The 22,938-nt window shown below is 39.9% G+C and overlaps 1 protein-coding gene across 1 annotated transcript in view; it reads right to left on the bottom strand.

Annotated features, from left to right (window-relative positions):
• MID1 (midline 1) overlaps window positions 1–20,099 on the bottom strand; it is a 230,442-nt gene extending 210,343 nt beyond the window's left edge. The window contains exon 1 of the mRNA XM_058184611.1: window positions 19,903–20,099. The gene's annotated coding sequence lies outside the window, so the exon portion shown is untranslated. The remainder of the gene's footprint in view (window positions 1–19,902) is intronic.
• Between the last annotated feature and the right edge of the window lie 2,839 nt (window positions 20,100–22,938).

Below are 22,938 nucleotides of genomic sequence, written 5' to 3'. Positions count from 1 at the left end.
ACAAGCTATCGTTCCTCTTAACACCAGGACTACATTAAATTAAAAGAATATGTGTGAATATGTGAATATGTGTGATTGATGCTAGAATTCCTTCCGTGCTCATAAAAAAACATCATTTACTTGGCAAATACATGCAAGTTTATAAAAATATTGAGAGCTGGTTCCTGCAAGAATAAGACATGACCCTGATGTCACATTGTAGCACAATCAGTCATTTTTATGGCCATCAAAAATTAAATCCAGCAATTTGTAGAACCAGGAAATTATCAGAGCTTGAAACAGTGGATATTCTGGACTGCAACATTAATGCCAGTGGAAGAAACGCTGCTGCCGAGTCCATCAGTTAGTCTATAGCTGTCAAAAAACATTGAAGATTAAGTCACTTTGTGTAGAAGGAGAGGCAGAACCTGGGGATGGAGTTAAAAGAGGGATCAACCTGGAATCCCTATGAGGCTATAAGCAAACTACATCCAACCTCCTTTGAATCCCATTGATTCTTACCTAACAAGGCAGGTGTTAACCGTTGGTTGAGAAGATTCTTCTGCATAGCATGATTAGCAAAAAATCAGTTTAACTACACCTTCACATGGGGAACTGAGGTTTCAGGTGCCTGACACTTTGGTAATCCTTGAAGTAAACTGCATGCCAATGATGCTTAATTTGTATATAGTATACAGAATTTTTAGATCAAATGGCAAAATGTATCAGACAGTCTTCTAGAGGTTAAATTTTTTTACTCTTATTTTTAACATCTATATGGAACCATTGGGTGAGGCTGCCACTGGTTTGGGACTCAGTCACATCTGTATGCTGATGACACTCAGCTTTAGATCTCAATCCTGGGTTGTACAGGTGAAGTTGCTGATGTATTGACCTAGGTTCTGGTGGCTATTTGGGTCTGGGTGAAGAAGAACAAATTTTGGCTCAGTCCTGAGGGGTTTACCCCCTCTCTCCTCTATAGATGGTCTCTTTTTTTGTTGGTCTTGATAGATCAGCACCTCCCCATTTGAGGTTCATGTACAAAGTAAGGCTTCTGCTGGACCTAAAGAACAGGTAGCAGCTACAGCCAAAAAGGCCTTTGCACAGGTTCTGCTGTACATCAGTTGCATCCTTTCCTCAAGCAGGAGGCCCTTCAAATGGTCAGCCAGACTCTGGTTACCTCATAAGCAGACAGTGGCAATACGCTCTGTATGGTGCACCTCAAAGCCACAGTTCCAATTCTTCTGCCCTGCCAAATTGGGTATCCCAGGCCTTCTAATCTTTGGAACAAGGAAGCATACCTTTTTTGTCACTTGAACCACCCCTTGAAGCAGCATCACCCGAGACCTATGGACGCTTCCACTCTGCTGAGATTCTGAAAAATCCTTATGAACTGAGATTAATGTATTACTGTTGTGTTTTATTGTTTTTGTTATGACTTATTTTTAGACCAGGCTGTTTTGTTTTCTGTTTTTAACTGTTTTAACTGCTTATTTAAGTTTTGTAAGCTGTGCAGAGCTTACTGAAGTGGATGACCATGACAAATGTAAAAAAATCCAGGGCTTAGAATTCAAACAGGCATCTGCTACACCAGCAGTCACCAACCTTTCTCGCTTGGTGGCCCAGCATAGTGGGGGGGGGTGTTTTTGTGTGAGTGGCAGGTGCACGTGCCTGCCACTCGCATGCAGGCAGAAGCACACATGTCTCCCATGAGGGGAGCTGCGTGCATGAGTGCAAATGCCCGTCCTTTGTGTGAGGGGAGTTGTGAGAACAAGCACCTGCTGCTTGTGCAAGGGGACCTGCGTGTGCACTCGCCCAATGCTTTCCATGACCCAGTTCCAAATTGGAGCCATTCTACTATCTAAGTAGTACTGTTACTGACATTGTGAATGATTACCTCATATATAGAATTTAAGATGAGATATGTGAAAGATCTCTTTCATGGACACTGAGTAGAAATGTTCAAATGTTGCTCTTTGGAAGCTTACCAGGATTCTAATCAGATCAGTGATGACAAACAGAGCTTGTACTTTATCACTAAATGTCTTCCCCAAAAGCATAAAAATCCTGCCTGTTTTCTATATTAAGTTCCTGTACACAATCCACTCCCAGGAAAAACAATGTAAGTCCAACAGCCATGGCCAATTTTCCACATAAATTATCATGAGATGATTTGCAAAGTTAAAAAAAAAATTTATGAAGCTATACAGTTGGGTATCAACTGCCGTAATAAAATAACTTCACATTTTATTTTGTAGTTGCTGATAAATGAAAACTGCATGGGGTTTTATAACCTCTTTATTCAGCCAAGTAGAATATTTGGGGGTCCCCCCCCCGACCACTGGTGGTCCCCCGATCACCAGTGATGTGACTGCCTAATCTTTTCAACCTGAAAACACCGCTGATGCTTCTGATTCAAACGGGACAGGAGGTAAATAAAATAATCCCCTTACTTACAAAAGTTGACTATAAGTCTGTAAATTTGTTGCATTCCATTGGAATTTTATATGTTTCAACATCCCTGATTTTGCTTGAAAAACAAAGGTGTTGTTTTCAAACTACCTATAATAACCTTACCTATACATTTGCATGAAATCTGTTAAGCTTCACCATCTAAACTACTCATTAATCATAATTTAGGGAGGGATAAATCAGCCCTATCACTCACATTCATGAAGAACTCTGTTTTTATTTTTTTAAGTGAATTTATATTAAACATACATTCACAAATATGGCAATGTGTCCAAAATTGGTTTATTATATTCATATCCCACCTTTTCTTTAGAGCCAAAAATCATTTATAGATTACGTTCCATTTATCAAATCAACAATCCTGTGAGAAACTGAAATTGAGTAGTGCCTTAGTAACCATGGATCAGATGAATGCCTATTTTAGTTAAACGATCACTTCTTCACAGTGCCAACCAGATGCTTCGAGGATGCTCACAGGTGGTAAATAGATACATATGCCCTTTCACTATTATTCCTCTACAACTATGGATTAAAAGCATGCTACTCCCAATCAGTTACATTAAGTCTTCATCTTACAAAGACATACGTTCTCCTTGAATCTATCCAGTATCTTTTTAAAGCCAAGCAAATGAATGCCATCACTATGTCCTGTGATAATGAATTGCATAGGTTAAATTATATTCTCTGCAAAGTGTTTTGTCTATTCTAAATTTTCTTTCCTTCAGTGCTATTAGGTGATCCTTTACTCCAGTGCTTTGCAAGATAAAAAATATTTCCCCTGCCCACTATTTCCTGGCTCATATGATTTTATCCACCTCAAATCATTCCTTGTTTCAAGCTAAAAAAAAATAAGCAATGTTTTCTAGCCCTTTCCTGTGGAGATTCCATTCAAGTTCTTAATATGTTTCATTTGGTTGCCATCTTCTGCATTTTCCAGTTTTTGTTTTATCATTTACAAATGTGGTGATCAGAATAGCACTATTCCTTATGCATGCCTATTTCTAGTCCATTTGCTTATGATGCCTAGCATGAAATTTTCTTTTTTTCCCCAGCTGATGATATGAAATACCAACTATCCACTGTGACATCGATGAAGATTCTCAATCATTTCAGGGGAATCAAACTGGTGGTCCACGTGCCGGATGAATCACGCGCAGGCCCCACCCACCCAGCTCCACGAAGAGAAAAACGTCACGAAATGTCACATGTGACACCACAAGTTTGACATCCTTGATCCAGATCATGGTTGTCCCAAAGGTGCTTTTCAAAAGGCAACTGGACTTTCTTGGTTTTTCCTTAAAAACTGAACTGAAGAAGCTTCTTTGATGCGAAGCGAAACGTTTTCATGGAAAAACCAAGGAAGTTCCGTTGTCTTTTGAAAAGCACCTTTGGGTGCTTTTCCCAAATTATTTTACTCAGTTAATGAGTTGCAAACAAGCAACTCAGTTACATGAATATAATATATGCATCATTATACACTTTGGTAAACTGAACTTTACTAGACAGGAAGTTCACCATCCATTTTAAAGAGATCCTTTTGGAGTTCCTCACAATCACTTTAAGTTTCTATCACTCAGAATAGTTTAGTATGATGTATAAATCTGGCCAGCAAACTGATTACCCCAAATAAATCAGTTACAGCATCAATCCAATGCAGATTTTTGAGGGACTCCATGGTTTATTTTCCTCCTCTGAAAACAATTTCTTATTTATTTCTACCCTTTGTTCTGTTTTCTAAACAATGCTGGTTAAAAGAAATACAAATTTTCTTATGCCATAATCACTAAATTTTCTCAAGAATCTCTGATAAGAAATAGATTTTTGAAAAGCCAAGTATACATTTTGAATAGAACATTTTCATCCACCTCTCTATTGACTATAGAAGAACTTTAGACTTATGCCTAGCATTATACCTTAACCTTTGCACCAGACTTACTTTTTCCCCATTTTAATTGAATAAGGCTACCATTATCATAATATCTGAAAAAAATTCAATACAATATTTGGAAACATAAAATGTGTTGAATGACTCAGTTATGATTAGGAAAATAGTCTGAGGAAAACGAATTAAGACAAATTTTCTCGAAATAGCACAGATAAGTTTCCTTAAGCTTCCTTTGGGTTTCTTGGTATACTGATTCAGAGACTCAGTGATGTTTCTAGATCTTGCTAGCTATGAAAACTTTCAATGGTATATATTCCATCTGTTTAAACTATACAAGAACCTATCTTCTCTTCTGACCTTGAAAGTTCAAATTTCATTATTAATTTTGAGGTAAGATAAATTAGCTCAATTTTGATCTATTTCTATTTTGGTATGGGGGGTGCTTTTCCAATTTAATTTTGTGCCTCAGAAGCTGGCTAGGAAGCAGTCACATTATTTGCAATGAGTCATGACAATAAAATCTGTGTTCTGAAGAATGAACAATATCTATTCATACTTACTTTGTCTTTTAAATTGGTCTTTGATTTACAAGGCAGAATTTCATCTGGAGGGAAAAAACTTATTGATTTCTCCACTGTAATTACTGATTATTATTCAAAACCAATTTCCTGGGAAGGAAATTACAGGATTTTCAGTGTCCAATAAATATTTCCATGGCACTAATGTCTGTTCAAAACAATTACATATAGTAATACTCTATACAGCTAATTCAACACTGTAATTAATATTACAGGGTTATTTTTTAAAAATATATGAAAGGGAATGGTATCTTAAGAACAGATATCTAAAAGTAAAAACTACTCTAATTATTCTGTCATGCAGGCTTTGTTTTCAGTGGTTGATAGAAAAGCATTCTGATTTTGAGAATTTAGACACTGAAACCAAGAGCCATTATAATATTTTACAGCAAAAAAAAAGTCAAAATATATTTTATAAACAGAAAGTAATTATCTAAAATCCCATTTAACAACAATTACTCTCAGGGTTGGGATTGAAGAATTTTAGCAACCAGTTCTCTGCCCAGTTGCTCGGTGGGCATGGCCATAGGGTGTGGCCTACTCGCACTCCTGCATCACGGGGTGTATGTGTGCGTTTTTACCCTCTCCAGGCTCCAGAGGCTTTCCTTGAGCCTCCGGGAGGACGAAAACAGCTTCCCCTGGCTCCGGAGGGACTCCAGAGGCCGGAAATGGGCCTATTTCTGGACTTCTTGTATTTCCAGTAGGCCCATTTTTTGCCCCCGCAGGCTCCAAAGGCTTTATTTGAGCCTCTGGGAGGGTGAAATGGCCTCCCCAGGGCTCCAGAGATCCTTCAGAGGCTGGAAATGGGCCCATTTCTGGACTTCTGGAACTTCCTGTAGGCCCATTTTTTGCCCTTCCCAGACTCTAGAGCAGCGGTTCTCAACCTGTGGGTCGGGACCCCATTGGGGGTCGAATGACGATTTGCCAGGGGTCGCCTAGGACCATCGGAAATATGGGAAGTATACTTGCGAGTCGAAGAATTGCGCTCCAATGGTTGACTCCACAAGCCAGCTGCAGGCTCTTCAAATTGCTAGCCGAATTCGGCTTCAGGCGCGATGAATTAAAAAAGAGAGAAATCTTTGCTCTGATGTCTCCCTCTCAAGCCAGCTGCAATCACTCCCAATCGCTAGCCTAATCTGGCTTCAGGTGCAATAAACTTAATAGGGGAGGAGTCTCCGCTTTAATGCCTCTGTCCTCAAGGCAATCGCAAGCAGTTCAGATCGCTAGCCAATGTGGCTTCAGGCGCAATAAATTCAAAACGAAAATAATTTTATGGTTGGGGTCGCCACATTGTGGGGAATTATATTAAAGGGGTCGCCACATTGTGGGGAATTGTATTAAAGGGGTTGCAGCACTATAAAGGTTGAGAACCACTGCTCTAGAGGCTTTCCTTGAGCCTCCAGGAGGGTGCAAACAGCCTATCCTGGCCTCCAGAGGTGCTCCGGAGGCCGGAAATGGCCTCGGTTCCGGACTTCCAGGAGGCCCATTTTTCACCCTGCCAGAGCCTCCACGAGGGCCTTGCACTTACCTCGTATCCAAAACAGGCTGCATGGAAACTCCTGAGAGGGGCAGGGTGGGTGGGGCTAGCCAGTCCTTGCAACTACTGGTTCAGCGAACCAGATGTAAAATTAGCATCCAGTTCACCCGAACCAGTCTGAACCAGCTGAATCCCACCCGATTACTATCTAAAAAATAAAATGATAACTAAAGCAGCATTTCCCAGATTTTTCTACCCAAATTTTATAGAAGTATATTTCTATCACACTATAACGGCCAATAAAAAGAAAAGTTGCAATTTCTAAATCACCAGTATTTAAATTCTATTCTATTCTATTTAGTGTCATAGAATTTGAGAATCTGATATATTGATATTTATAAACTATTTTTATACAAACAGAAACACATACATACAGCCAAACACTACTTTGTTTGTCTATCTGAGATAATAGTGACTGGCTAAAAGATTGATATTGTATTGTATCATATTATAGAACGTAGTATTGTCATAAAAATACAACTGTGCTATCAAAAACATTGAATAATCGAATTCTGAATGGAGTCTGGGAGTTAGAAAAATGAATCTATAGTTTCTATTCAATTTAACTTGATAAACTCTCTGAACTTCTAAATTTTGAAGCACACATGGCCACATGAAAAAAGGTCAGGAAATATGTATTTCTCCCATGAAATTTTTGAAAATTGGTTCCATCAGAATGATAGCTCACCTGAAAGAAGAGAGATACAGATATTACATTATGTCATGTTCACATCCAGCGCTTTACATGACATCACAACTGCTGCAAAAGCCAAGTAAAATCTTATACATGGGAAGTTTACAGAATATAACATCTGTATCTCTCTGTTCTGAGATAAATTGAATGGTGCTCACCATTCTGAAGACCTCTGTGTATTCCTTCCTGTATCTGGGTATCTTCGAATGCTAATGCACTTTATATAGTCAATTAAGTGTGAAGGTGTATACTTATACACGTAAGTACAATTTGGTAGAGGGTTTAAATGCATAGAATAACAACTGATAGAATAACAACTGATAATTCCTAATAAGGATGAAGCCAATAATGTGGTGTCTCCTTGTAGTAAATGTAATTGAAATTAGGATACACATGTGTATTTAAAAATCATTTTCAAACTAAACTTTATAATTCAATGAAGAGATTGAAAGAACTTAAAAATTGGCGATGTATATAAAAACCTACATTAAAATATACAATAAAATATGTATTAGAAAAAATAAGATTAACGGTAGAACAGTATATAGGCAGAAAAATATTAATTATATAGTGGAAAACATTGTGAAGAATACACATAAAAAACCACAATGCTGCATATCATTTATCATGTTATGTTCAAAAAGTATTTTATAGCCTGCAAAACATTGTCACTATTCCATACATTTATAATATAGAACAAACTACAATTTTTGTATAGTTCATCACTGTGTAACCATTTGGAACAGAGGTTAATTACACAGAAAGGGGTTTTTTTCCCTTTTAAAAGCTCTTGGTCTTCCTAAGAATGCTTAGTCTTTGAATATGAAAAACAATATAAGAATAGAAATGCAACTTTCCCCCACAATTCCTCTATTCACATGTTCAATTAACACACACAAAATGGAAAAAAAGCTAATATCATGTATGATCATAGCAGCAAACATGTAGAAAGAAATGCAAATGCAAGAAAATGAAACATGCACTATTTAAACTTTACAACTATAAAAATCGATTTCCGAGCTGGGTCCCTTATAAAAGAAAAATTAGTATTGCATGATATCCCTCCTTTTTCATCATTTCAGTTGTACAAAATAGTGATAAGCATAAAATATTAGTGAAATCATTTTGGAACCTGATGTGATTAAAATATACTCAAAGGACATAGATCTAATTTTATAAATGTTGAACACTTAGATTATCTCCATAATTGAGAATGTTAATGTATTTTTCACTAAAAATAAGTCAGACAAATCAACGTAAACCATAGAATTCCATAAGCACTATAGTGCACTTTTTTCTAGGCAAAGATCCATTTAGGAACGAGGATAACATTTTTTTCTTCCTGCCTACCTTAGCAGTCAGCCTTCTTGAGTTTTATTATTGCCCACTACATATTTAATGAATCTGGGGTAATTACTTACCAGCAACAAGATATTATTTCTGACTTGTTGCATTTATTTGTTCAATTTGTTTGACTTGCAGCAATGGTCAGGTAAATAAAAATACTTTGAATCAAAGGTGAAAGCAAATAAATAATAAATAGTTCAATATGCTTGCGTTTGTTTCCCCTTTTTGGGTTTAGTATGTTTTCCCCCTCCTGATTAATCTTTTCTTAATGGAGAATCATATGACTAACTTAGCTTATAAAAAGATGTCAAGCAGAATTGTCTTATTTCCTCTGGATGTGTCTGTTCATGTTCTTGCCATGAGGGAAATATTTCATTCAATTCTCAATCATATTATTTAATAAACAAATCACACATGTCAGTCAAACACCTCTGATGTACGTCATGTAGAAACAGTTCTGAAGAAGCACAGGCCAAGTAAGCACAAACAGATGTTTGTAATCCAGCCAGGGTGCTAATGGGAGCAACATGGCAAGTCTTCAGAAGCAAAAGGTATCATACCCTGAATCAATCAGCCTGTGAGCTGCAGGAGCAACCGCATAACTTTGTAATACAAAGAACATTCCTTTCTGTTTTAAAATGTTAGTTCAATATTTTATAATATAATGCAAGAAGAAAAAGAAAGAAAGAAAAAATAGGAAAAGCATAAAGTAATTAGGGAATGAACAAATTTTTAAGTATAATAAATTTGAATAAGAAATTCAAAATATCATTGGGATTGTTCTACTGTACATATTCAAATCTCTTATGTTCAGACCATTCTTAAACTCAAAGTTCTTTGAAATATTTTTGAGTCCAGCAAGAACTTGTCAGTCTGCCAAGACTTAACATCTAACTACACTAAAACTATGGGGAGAATAGCCTCACACTTATAATAATTTACTCTAAAAATTCTACATATAATCAATTCTTCCTTGATTTCGTTCTCATTGCACAATTGATGAGGGCAACCTGTTTCTAAGTAATCTCAAAAGAATGAAATACCCAGCAAACTCATCCTTTATCTTTTAACCTCAAAGAGATACAATCATCTAACTAAAACTAGACAAAGGCAAACCACATACCAACAGGAATATGCTGCTGATCCAACAGGCATCTTTAGAGTGCACATTTCTGAATGTACCCATCATAACTTCTGAAGAAAGACAATAATTTACTCTAGCACACAGAGAAAAGAGAGAATTTGTATAGTGGCTAGAAACCAGGAGACTGTGAGTTCTAGTCCCACCTTAGCCACAAAGACAGCTGGATGACCTTGGACTGGTCACTCTCTCCCTCAGCTCTTTGAAAGGGACAATGGCAAACCACTGTTAAAATCTTGCCAATATATAAAACCCAGTGAACATTCCACACACAATGCAATAGAACACAGAAAAAAATGGGTTCTATGTCACTTAGAAAACATATATGGGCAAAAGTATCCTTTACTTCAAGTACTATACTAAGAAATAACCTGTCGGGTGCAAATAGCCAGTTCAATGCAAGCTAAGATTTGATTTTAAAATGTACTTATTTGTACATTCCCCTATTATTTCCTGCTTTAAATCACTGTGAAATCCTGTTGCTCAGAGAACTTATTGTCTGAGCCCACTGGCAGAGTGGGTTTCCTTAATGTTAGACCTGCCCCAATCCTATCCCCTAAGAAAGAAAAGCCTTCGATTCCGTTTGGTTAAAGCAAAGGGTTCTTTTACTAAGAGAATTGGTTGCAATAAAGTCAAGCCAGCTCTGAAATTACCAGGCTGGATACAAAAATAAGGTGTAGGTTTGCCTCCATCCCATCCCATCCCTCCCTCCCCATGACCTGTCGTTTTCAGCCAACTGGAGCTTGCCAAGATGTTTTGAGAACTCTGAGATGTTTGGGGATAATCCACATATTTCTCAGGATGCCTGGCCATGGGTTGCTGATACAAACAAGATCCGGCTTCTCTAGTCCTTATCACCCATCATTCCCCCCTCCCAATTTCCTATCATACAACCTTTATTGCCCTCTCATCCTCCCCCTACTACTTCTTCTAATGGCAGGATGCCTGTGAGGCCCCAGGGCGAGGCAGGCAGAGCTGACCATTTCGCTTCTCATCCAAGAAGCTTCTTCAACTCTCTCTGGATGGTGGGGAATGGAAGGATTTATATTCCTTGCAGACAGCTGGTCATTTGCACTTTTTTAGAGTGTCGTTGAAGCCACTTGAAGATTTGTCTGTGTCCTCAGGGTCACCTGAGTAGTGCAAATGGGTGTGGAGCCTTCTTGGGACTGCTGAAAGGACTGTGTTCTGAAGCTGTCCTTTCTGCAGGACACAACATAGTCCTTTCAGCACCTTTAGGACAACCATGAAATGGATGACTGAGAATCTCCACAGACATTCTGAAGGGAAGTTGTTCCACTGGTTAATTGTCCTCACTGTTAGGAAGTTGCTTCTTAATTCCAAGTTGCTTCTCTCCTTGATTAGTTTCCATCCATTGTTTGTCTTACCTTTTGGTGTTTTGGAAAATAACTTGACCCCCTCTTCTATGTGGCACCCCTCGAATACTGGAATATTGCCATCATGTCATACCTAGTCCTTTTTTTCTCTAGACTGGCCATATCCAATTCCTGCAACCATTCTTCATATGTTTTTGTCTCCAAGCCCTTAATCATCTTAGTTGCTCTTCTATGCACTTTTTTCAAAGTCTCAACAACTTTTTTGTTAATGTGGTGATTAAAACTGGATGCAGTATTTCAGATATGGTTTTGTCAAAGTTTTATAAAGTGATACTAATATTTAATGTGATTTTGATTCTGTTTTTCTTTATACAACCAAGGATTATATTACCGTTTTTGGCTGCTGCAACACACTGCTGGCTCATGTTTAAGTGATTGTCCACTAGGACTCCAAGGTCCCTCTCACAGTTACTGTTTTTGAGCCAGGTTTCTCCTAATCCAGTGGTTCCCAACCTTTTCTTGTTTGAGGCACAACCTTTTCTTGTTTGAGGCACCCTTGGAAAGCCTTTCAAAAGTTCCCGGCACCCTTATAAGGAAATAGATATTTAAAATCTCCGTAGCTCAAAAGTTCCCGGCACCCTCAAAAGATCTCACGGCACCCCTTAGTGCCGCGGCACACTGGTTGGGAACCACTGTCCTAATCTGTACTTTTGAACCTTTGGCTTTTCCTGTGTAGGTTAAATTTCATGTTGTTGGATAAGACCCATGTTTCAAGCCTGTCAAGATCTTCTTGAATCCTGACCTTATCTTCTGGGGTGTTGGCTGTTCCTGCCAGCTTAGTGTCATCTGCAAATTTGATGAGTTCCCCTTCTCATCTAAGTCATTTATGAAGATATTGAAGAGTACTGGGCCTAAGATAGAACCTTGTGGTACCTCACTGCTTAGTTCCCTCCATGTAGATGTAGTACCATTAAGGACTATTCATTAAGTAGGATTTGTCAGTCAGTTACAAATCCTTCTGGTGGTGATGCTGTTTATCCCACATGTTTCTATTTTATCCTGAAGTAGGTTGTGGTCTACTTTCTCAATACTATGACCACAGCATTTACTGGTCTGCTAATTTAGTCACTTTGCAAAGAATGAAATAAAATTGGTTTCGCATAATCTGTTTTTAACAAACTCGTGCTGGCTACTAGTTATAACTTTATTTGTTTCTAGAGGTTCACAGATCTGTTTTTTTATTATTTTTTCCAGTATCTTCCTAGGTATTGATGTTAGGCTGATTGACCTATAGTTTCCTGGGTCTGATTCTTCCTCCTTTTTTGAAGATGGGAACCACATCAGCTCTTTCTCAATCGTCTGGTAGTTCCCCAGTGCTCCAGGATTTTTTAAAGATATGGTACATTGGTTCTGAAATAATGTCTGCCAGCTCCTTCAGAACTCTGGGATGTAATATGTCAGGTCCCAGTGATTTATATTTATCAAGAACAGACAGGTGTTCTCTTACTATATGGATATATCATTGGTTCAGGTTTTCTTAGGCCTCACAGCCGGGAGAACTTGACTTGACCTTTTTCAGTGCTACATGACAGACATGATTAATAGTTTTGCCTTCCCTGATTTGGGCCCCTAGCCTTCCCTGAGATAAGCTTCTAGTTTTGCATTCCTTAAGTTGAGTTTCTATTCAGGTAAAATGCATGATTTCCTGAAAAACACGTGGTATTTTGCTAATACGTATACTCTAAACGCTTGCTGATTGGTGTAGCTAAGTTTCTATATGCTAATTCCCTCATTGCTGTAGTTACCCCTCCCTGCTAAAACTGCATAATAAAAGAGACTGTTGCGATCTAAGGGGGATCTTTTTACAACAGCTTTTTCTACAACCCTTTCTTCGTACTCTCTCATTTTGAAGAACTCCTGGTGTGGTGTCTTTTATTCGGCTGCTTTCGTCCTTGCGAGGACCCCCTAAATTGTCTCAACGAGGGTTGAGACCCGTTCCTGCGGGAACCCAGGACAACATTAACAGGGAACCTAGGACTACAAATAATTGTTGCAGACCAACAGCAACATCTGGGGGCTCGTCCTATCCTGTTGTGTTGTCCAGAGGCGCGATCGTTGTCTAGCGGTGCGTCACCTTCACCCTCATAGCTTACCCGTCCGGGACGCGACACGTGCACACGTAAGTTATGGGCTCCTCGAACTCGAAAGTCTCATCATGGCATAGGAATGAGCTTTACTCTCTGGTGAAGAAGGCTAATTGTTTGCAAAAAGTTAATGGCACCACTGTCTATCCTCTTTCTAAGAAATCTCTTACCTCTTTTCTGTCCTATGTTCATGCCTATGAGTCTCCGTCTGTCTCTGTAGCTGCCTCTGCTCCCCCTGCGGACACAGCTCTTTCTCCTTCTGCAGCGTCTCCCCCCCCTTCGGAGGATACAGACATAGCTGCAGGCACTCTCTCTGCCTTGGTTGCTCTTTCTTCTCTTTCTCTAAGAATTGAACCCCCGATATCGGCTTACCCTTTAAACCTCAATCCACCAGGAGGAGGACAGCCGATACATGATAACATCAATGTACGGGTGCTTAAAAATTTAAAAGAAGCTGTTACTTCCTACGGCATTCACTCTCCTTCAGTTCCTCTGCCCGCTCATTCCTTTCCCTCCTCCCTTTCCCCCCACTCTGAACCTTCAAAGCATATTGAGCTAGAAAGCGTATTGTACCAAATGCCTGTTTCTTCCATCCCTGCTTTGAAAGCTGCCTCCTTTCCCCTGCCTGCCTCCCTTCCCCCAGAGCACCCCTCTATCGCTCAGACTAAGCAACTGATTTGGTTCACTTATTTGCTCACAGTGACTACATGGGAAAAATTGGGAACTTATTTCCATGAAAGTCCAAGAGCCCCTGTAACAATTCTGCCCAAGTGGCACATGATCCTTGAATGCCTCATTTTACTTGCAGACGTCACTTAGATCAAAAATGACTTAAAAGGATCCACAATCACAGTCATGATTTAAACTGCTGAGTTTTCTCAGACAAGTTCCCCAGGTCTTTAAATGTTGTTTGATGATGTGTGTGCTTGTGTATGTATGTATGTGATCATTTTCAGACCTGCATAAGAATTGTAGAGATAATTGTGATGCTTGATTTGCATGGAATGTGTGTATGTGCAAAACTCATTGAGAAGGTGTGAAATTTCTGTGTTGTCTTTTGGATTTGCAAGAAATGTGTGCATGTGTGAGAAATTGTCTCTGCATGTGTGTGTGTGTGTGTGTGTGTGTGTGTATCTGTCTGCATAAATTCCGTATGCAAGCAGCCAGGTACTTTTGGAAAAGAAATAAAACATTTTTCTTTCCTTTTGCAAGCAAGTGAGTTACTTTTGGATTTTTTTTTCTCTTCATATGCATGAGAATGTCTTTCCAGTGAGTTACTTTTAACTTTTTTTCTCTGCCCTCTGGCTTATCTTAACTACCCCCCCCCCTTTTTGTTCCTTGCTGTGCCAGGGAAAAGGGTGGGCTACGGGGGATAACCATTCACCCCCACTCCATTTTTTTTTTCCTCTCTTCTTTCTTGTCTGAGAAGGGAGGGACAATTAGGCTCTCTGGAAGCATTGCTTTTGCAAAGAGCTATGTAAAAACTATGCAGATGTATTTTCTTTTTAACCCTGAAAACAATTTTGATTTTAATTTTTAATCATGCATACAATTTTGATTTTGCTTTTAATTTTTATTTTTTATCTTTTCTGGAACTTTTTGAGGTTTAAACTGCCTGATTAAACCTATACCTTTATACATGTTTTCAAAGCACTGAGTTGACTAAAAATGTTTCATTTAGCTTTGTATTTTTGCAGCTGTTAACATACATCATTAGAGTTGGAAGGGACCCTTGGAGGTCTTCTAGTCCAACCCCCTGCCCAGGCAGGAAACCCTACAGCATTTCAGACACATGGCTATCTTCTTATGTATGGATGCATTTTTTTTAAGCGTGAATCTGTTTTTTGGAAAATGCACTTAGGTTTTCCACACAAACTGACTCACCCTTATTTGCTGTTTGTATTGTTTCTTTTTCTTTTTTAGCAGCACAATATGTGTGTGCCCTGTTTTAGGAACTATTTCAGAGATGAGTTAGAAAGTTACAGGATGTGATAAGTTAGAAGGTTGTGGTTTGTTTTTGGAAGTTTTTGATAGCATGGATTTGTTAGTGACCAACTTCCACACATGAATAAAAAGGGTGGGAGTTGGGTTTTTATTGATTGTTTGTCTTTTTCTCTGTCTTCCACATAGTATGTTACTCAAATAGTACAAACTATTTTTCAATCTTACTTGTCCCCTTCTCTTGACAAACGTACACATCCCTATTTTGTTATGTAGCAGACGCTGCGGCCTCTGCCTCCTCTCTTTTGACACTTTCTCCTGTCTCTCCTTGGGACAGTCACTCCTATTTTCATCAAAACAAAAAGGCGCTCATGAAACAATTTGGCTTCACGGCTGCTGAGGCATCTGATCATACAACAATACCCTACTTGCAGCCGCCAAGGTAACTCTCTTCCGATGGGGGTCAACCCCAGAGGAACAGTGCCCTGTCAACTATGGCAAATGGATGTAACTCAATATCCATCCTTTATACATATTCAGGTTTCATCATGGCAACCTTGCAAAGGGGTGAAACCGCAAAACAAGTTATTAATCATTGTATTCGGACTTTCGTAACGTTGGGATGTCCAAAAACTCTAAAAACTGACAATGGACCAGCCTATACGAGCTCTGCCTTTGCACAATTTTGCCATCGCTGGTCAATAATCCATAAATTCGGCATTCCTTTCAATAGCCAGGGCCAGGCCATTATAGAGAGAGCGAATTTGACTCTTAAACAGGCCTTGGACAGACACTTGGGGTCAAAAGGCATCAGCCCCCCGACACTCCCGGCGTTGCAAAATGTATTAAATGTTTGCTTGTATTCATTGAATTTTCTTAATCTAACTGGATCTCCTGCCTCCACTGCCGCCTCGAGACAGTTTTCCACTCCTCCCCTCCCCTCTTCTCGTCCTCTGGTATATTATAGGCATCTTCCGGATCCAGCTTGGAAAGGTCCAGCTCAATTGATTACCTGGGGAAAAGGCTACGCTGCAGTTCAATTGCCTGATCGAGTCCTGTGGGTTCCAGCTCGCTGTGTTCGCCCCTGTCATCTCAATCAACCAAAAAAGAAAGATGAAGATCCTTCTGATTCTATCCCTGATCTCTCTTGCCTCTTCTGTCCCTAATGCCTCTTCCTCTCTTCCTAAATGTACTTTCCTTGAACGTTTAAGTGCTTATATAAGAGTTCCTCATTGTAGAATACTAACCCCTCTTGGGGTCGTGGAACTTGTTTGCAGACAACGCCATCCCTTGCTGCATCCAGCTCAGTGGACATGGCTAAAGAATGGATATCCAGTCCATCCTCTAACAATACTTACATTATATCTTCTCCTGTTCCACTTCTCTGTTAATTTTAACATCTCATCTGAAGACTACAGCACTTATGCATGCTCCTGTTTTCCCAAAGCAAGAAAGATCTTTTGACATGAAAATTTCCTTCTCTCTGCTGCCCATTTTCCCTGGCGTATCTCGCTTTTGCCCTCTTCCCACGTTTCTACCTCTGCAGCTCTCCGTTCGCGCTCCTTATCCGAGCACAGCAGAACCTGCATCGTCCATAAATTATACTTGGACTATTTTGGACTTCCAAGGAGGCGTCCTTCATTCCATCTCTAATCGAACTCTGTGGCCTTGGTTTCCTGCACTCTACTTTGACTTTGCTGAAATGCTGGTCGGCGCCCATGGATTTAAACATAAAACAAAATGTAATCCTTCCCCTCGGGACGTCTGGTCAATTGGTCCAGGCCTGTATATCTGCCCAGGACATCTTACTGATCTCTCCCACCTAGATGAATGTGGGACCATCTCTGATTGGTATTGCAAGTCCTGGCAATGTGTGTCAACCGGAAAGATTTGGTGGACTGCTCCCTATACTACTGACTATATCAAAGCTGTACTAGGCCCTGATAACAATTTGCCTTGGAATTCCTGCTCCAATTGGGCCTGCTGCGGCGTTCGCCTCAATCCTATGACTGTTACTTTTACATCTCATGGAAGGAATCTTCCGATTACTGAATGGCTTAAAGGGAAAAGATGGGGGGGAAGGTCGAGAGATAATTCCGATTACAGACATCCAGGAAATATATTCATAATTCGTCTTACCATGTCCTTAGAAACATCCCCACCTGTGGGCCCAAACAAGCAAGTCAATTCGCCCTTTTTACAGCCCTTGATTAAAAGCAACAATCCATTGGTGTCCTTGGTCTCCTCTGCGCATGATGCCCTTGTGGCAGCCCGTACTTTTCCTAACAATGATAGTAGATGTTGGTTGTGTCTGTCTTCTCAACCCCCTTTTTATGAGGCCATAGGTTCTGCCCTACCTTTTACCAATAGCACCTCAGCGTTCTCAATCCCACACGTGGTATCAGGGAATGTTTAATCTCTCTCCCTGGTTGACCACCCTCCTCTCTGCCCTAGCTGGTCCTCTGATTTTGTTGCTCCTTGCATGTACAATTGGCCCATGTGTCATGGGGAGAGTTCTAGCATTCTTGAAACAAAGACTAAACAGTATTGGAGATGATGTCCTATTGCTAAGAAACACTGTTGAAAATGAATATAAACAACCTCTTTTAGAATTAGCCTCTGAGGCTGATGAAGACTCTGAATCGGGAACCATTCCTTTGAAAAAGTGTACTGACTCCCTGCGGGGTCTCCCGGAGGGGGGATCCACTGGGGATGTCATAGCTTTAGAAGAATATTACCCATCTTAAAAAATAAAAACAGAGGACATATGGATATATCATTGGTTCAGGTTTTCTTAGGCCTCACAGCCGGGAGAACTTGACTTGACCTTTTTCAGTGCTACATGACAGACATGATTAATAGTTTTGCCTTCCCTGATTTGGGCCCCTAGCCTTCCCTGAGATAAGCTTCTAGTTTTGCATTCCTTAAGTTGAGTTTCTATTCAGGTAAAATGCATGATTTCCTGAAAAACACGTGGTATTTTGCTAATACGTATACTCTAAACGCTTGCTGATTGGTGTAGCTAAGTTTCTATATGCTAATTCCCTCATTGCTGTAGTTACCCCTCCCTGCTAAAACTGCATAATAAAAGAGACTGTTGCGATCTAAGGGGGATCTTTTTACAACAGCTTTTTCTACAACCCTTTCTTCGTACTCTCTCATTTTGAAGAACTCCTGGTGTGGTGTCTTTTATTCGGCTGCTTTCGTCCTTGCGAGGACCCCCTAAATTGTCTCAACGAGGGTTGAGACCCGTTCCTGCGGGAACCCAGGACAACATTAACAGGGAACCTAGGGCGACAAATAATTGTTGCAGACCAACAGCAACATTACTATTTTCATATTTTAATTTTTATTTCTAGTCTGTCTTTTATAGTTATGTTTTTGGTAGGTTGGGCTATAGTTTCTTTTTGCATAAAGACTGATGCAAAGAATGAGTTAAACAGCTCTGCTTTCTCTCTACTATCTGTTACTTCCTTGCCATCTTCTCTCTTTAGTGGTCCAACTGTTTCCTTGACTTTTTTCCTGTTGTTTATATGTTGAAAGAAATTTTTAAAATTATATTTGACTTTTATTGCAAGTTTTTGTTCATTCTGAGCCTTTGCTTTCCTGACTTCATCTTTGCAGGTTCGGGCTGATTTAATTATTCTGATAATAATTAAATAATATGACTTGCTCCTGTGAACTGTTGCCAACTCATTATATGAAATGAGTTTTTACAACTATCTCATTGTAATATTCTATGGCTGCCAAATAACTCCAATAATATTTTATTCCACTTTCAAAATAAATTTGATGTAATTATGTACATGCCTAGTAGTATCAAAATATTCAAGATGCACAAAAGTAGCTTTTAATTCCAAAGTATAATTTTTTAAATTTTTATTTAAAATAGCATAAAATAACAGTTTGTATTATTCAGAATGTAAATGTTAAATCTGTTATCCCATAATATTGTACTTAATATTTAGGATATAGCAATAGCACTTAGGTTTATATACCGCTTTACAGTGCTTTACAGCCTTTTCTAAGCGGCTTAGAGTCAGAATATTGCCCGGAACAATCTGGGTCCTCATTTTACCGACCTCCAAGGAATGGAAGGCCCTGAGCCGGTGAGAATCTAACTGCTGGCAGCCGGCAGTCAGCAGAAGTAGCCTGCAATACTGCATCCTAACGACTGTCCCTCCACACATTTTGCAAATGAGTTAATATATTGTACTATAATTGTTTCCCTCAGTTTCAATAATCAAATCCCCAAAGAAAGTAAAAATGTGTTTCTTCAAAACATTCATCTTTTATGGAAAAGGACAAAAATTTCAGAATTAAAATTCATGCCAGCGTCAGTATGCTAAAACCTCTTAAAAGGCAATCCCCTCTTTAAAAATGTTCAATTTAAAACTCTGGAGAAAGGAACCCCTAAGATGGAGAGAATTCATTTTTACCGTTTTTATTTCATGTGTTTAACATTACTCAGATTCTGTTTCCAAGACAACGCATTTGTTAAAAAAGTTCCCAAAATTCAAAACCAAAGGAGAAGCCTGTGCGAAACCCGCAACTCTCCCTCGATTCTTCTCATTTTACCGTCTTCTCCCCGTGCTCCCGCCAAGCTGCATCTTCTACATCTGCTGAGAGGAAGTTCGCCATCTCTTTTGAGGAGAAAAGTGCATGCAACAGACGAAGCAGAAGCACCGTACAAGAAACCAGAGCGACGGACTCTGCCCATAGCTGCTGCCCCGCAGCTGAATCCACTCTAAATTGTAAGAAGTGATTCCCAGGCGCTCCCAAAGCAAATTCTGATTTTCCCTTCCGCTTTGAAAAGAAATTAAGAATGTTTACGAACTTTAATATCTTACCCTGATCTCCATTGTTTATTATTCCTCGGATTCCGTTTTTCTGAAGAAAAATGGAAAGTTACTAGCTTGTTCAGACAGAAAGGAGGCTTCCTGCTTGCACGCCGGCTTTGCGGGGTTCCTCTTAGGACCAGCTGAGCGTTGTATACTGTAGTCAGTTCGGTTCAGGAAATTCTGCTCTGTCCCGGCTTAAGATCACTCCCACTCTGGAGGGTGTGAGCTCTTACTTGTCTCTCCAGGCAGCTTAAACACCAGCCAGGCTGATTTAAGTCTAATGGAGAGAACCAGAAATTTAACTCTAAAAATGCCAAATGGTTTAACATGCAATTTGGACAAGAGCCCCTGCAAAATGATATTGTTTTAAATGTATCCCTCTGTCATAATTTTTGGATAAATTTAATATTCATGTTAGATTTTCTGATTCAGTAGCCAATATTCAATCTTCACCTTTACAAAGAAGCTTATAACAAATGATTAGGCAATGTTAATGTTGAAAACAGAAGGATACAAGAAAATTTGTATACGTTAAGGTGGAATCTTTTCTCCCCCTCAGCTTCAGATAGGTAAGTTTTCTGGCACTGGTTCCCAGTGGAACCCATTTGATCCATAGACAGCCTCTTCACAGTGGCTAAAGGTTGAATAAGCAGTTGCTTCACCAACTATGCTGATCCCTAATTTCTTCTCCATAAAGCCACCTTCTCTCCAATCCTGTGCTTGCAGGATTATATCCTCTCTTCCATATCTGGACAGCACCCACAGCCCAGGATGATCCTTTGTGCCATACCATAGCAACTGGGCAACAGAAAAGTATATTGAAAGGTGAGACTTGCTCCTCCAGCTCTTCATCACTGTCTCAATTCAGCCTTTCTATTTCTGAGAAGTAGAAGAAAGGATTAGGCTTAAGGTTGGGGAACCAGTTATTGATAATTGCTAACAACTTTGGGCTAGGCTGAGCTGACAGAAGACAATCAAAACAATTGTAAACTCTGTGGTAAGTAAGGAGGTTGAACTTGCATGTCCCTCATTCTAATCCAGCAACGTCTCATTCAGGTTGTACACAATTATTGGTAACTTCATGGATATGTTTGTGTCCAATAGAGAAGTGATTTACCTATATTTTTCTTTCAGGCAGCTTTTTTGTGTCTCAGACCAGCTTCAGCCCTAGTATATCCTGGTGGTTTCCAAACCCAAGTACTAATTAGATCTAACCCTGCTTATTTTTTTAAGATTAACTCTACCAATTACAGAACACTGGCTCCAGCTGCAATTAAAATTGGCATTAGAAATTATTAGTTTGCCTGAGGGAGACAAAGTCCTGATCTACTTTCTTTCCCTTTTCTCTCTCTCTCCCTCACCCACACTGATAAAAAAGGTTCTTTAAGTCATTCATAATTTATATAGCAGTTCTTGTACAAATTATATTAAAACAACTATTCCATATTCATTCGGTAAACAAATATGAACTTTAAGCCTGCAGATGAATGATATGTAATAAGAAAATAGTAGAGAATTTTATGGGCTGGTTTTTGCAGATATTTTCCTTGATAGTGTTGGAAGTAAAATCAAGTCTGGTTCCAAGCCATGCAGGAGTCAATGAATTTGGAGGGAAGCTGCAGGAAAGGAGGTCTCCACTTATTTAGGAATCAGACGCCAAGTGACTCAGCATCAGTTCTGGGACAGATGACAGCTTGGCATGGGTGATTTTTATACCCTTTTGGGCCTTTGAGATTGAGATGCTTGGTGGGGTTATTTGATTATGTGTCTTTTTGTATTCTAATCATCCCTATTTGGTTTCCTGGATGGTGGTCAGGGTCAAGGCTTGCCTTGGGGAAAGGTGGGGACTGGAAATTCTGTGTGGTTTTGTGTTTTCTGACTTAATCCTGCCAATTCAGCCTGTCTCTCTCTTCTAACCAGGGTTACTTGAGGCCATTCTGGCTGGGAGGCAGGGGTTGCTTTAGTTTCTGTGGATGTCTTTTACCCCCAGCCAACCAGAAGTTGGTTGTATTTAAGAGTTGTCATGCCAGGTGCTCCCAAATATTTTCTTTGTCAAGGAATAGATTGGGTTCTAGATATCCCCCACTGCAGATTACAAAGACAAACATGCAATACAATTTAACTGTGTTAAATTTAACCTGTTCCCTTGCAATCCCTGCCATTGTTTCCCAAGGTCTCAAAAGGAGTTGTAATGCCCACTCCTCAGTTTCAGGGTCTTTCCTAAGTCACAGGGATGGCACTCTAGACAATGCTTCTGGTTTGGCATTGTGGTCAAGGACGGCTGGTTTGATGTGAGTCCAATGAATCCAGACATCCCTCTCTGCAATTCTCACAGCCATCTGAGTGGTTAGCAAGAATTGAAAGGATCCCTTCCATCTGGGTGATAGTGGTGTTTTCCAGGTGAATGATCTTACCCAGATCCAATCTCCAGGTTCAAAGGAATTCCGGTTTTACTCTGCACCACCGCAAGGTGAAGGTACTTTCCAATCTTCAGTCTGCCACCTCAGTGTTTTCAGCAAATGGGCTGGGAGGACTCTGTCCATTGAAATTTCTCAGAGTATGGACAGGGGTGGGATTCAAAAATTTTAGCAACCAGTTCTCTGTCCGGTTGCTAGGTGGGCATGGCCATGTGGGCGTGGCCTACTCAGCCTCCTGCACCACATGGGGGGGCATTTTCATCCTCCCCAAGTTTTTGGAGGTTTTTCTCGAGCCCGGGCTCTAGAGGCCCTTTGGAGGCCAGAAATGGGCTCATTTCCAGACTTCTGTAACTTCCAGGAGGCCTGCTTTTCACCCTCCCCAGGCTCCGGAGGCTTTTGTCGAGCCTCCAGGAGGGTGAAAACGGCCTCCACCAGGCTCCAGAGATTTCCAGAAGGCCCATTTTTCACCCTCCCAGAGCCTTGCGCATGCGCTGCACTTACCTGGCATCCAAAATGGGCCGCGTGGAGACTCCTATGAGGGGAGGGGCCAACCAGTCCTTGCAAGTACCAGTTCAGCAAATCAGATGTAAAATTAACATCTGGTTTGCCTGCACTGGTCCAAATCTGC

This window comes from Ahaetulla prasina, chromosome 5, assembly GCF_028640845.1.
Source record: "Ahaetulla prasina isolate Xishuangbanna chromosome 5, ASM2864084v1, whole genome shotgun sequence".
NCBI lineage: Eukaryota > Metazoa > Chordata > Lepidosauria > Squamata > Colubridae > Ahaetulla > Ahaetulla prasina.
Note: the sequence above shows the minus strand (reverse complement) of the source record. Positions and strands in the feature narration are given on the sequence as shown.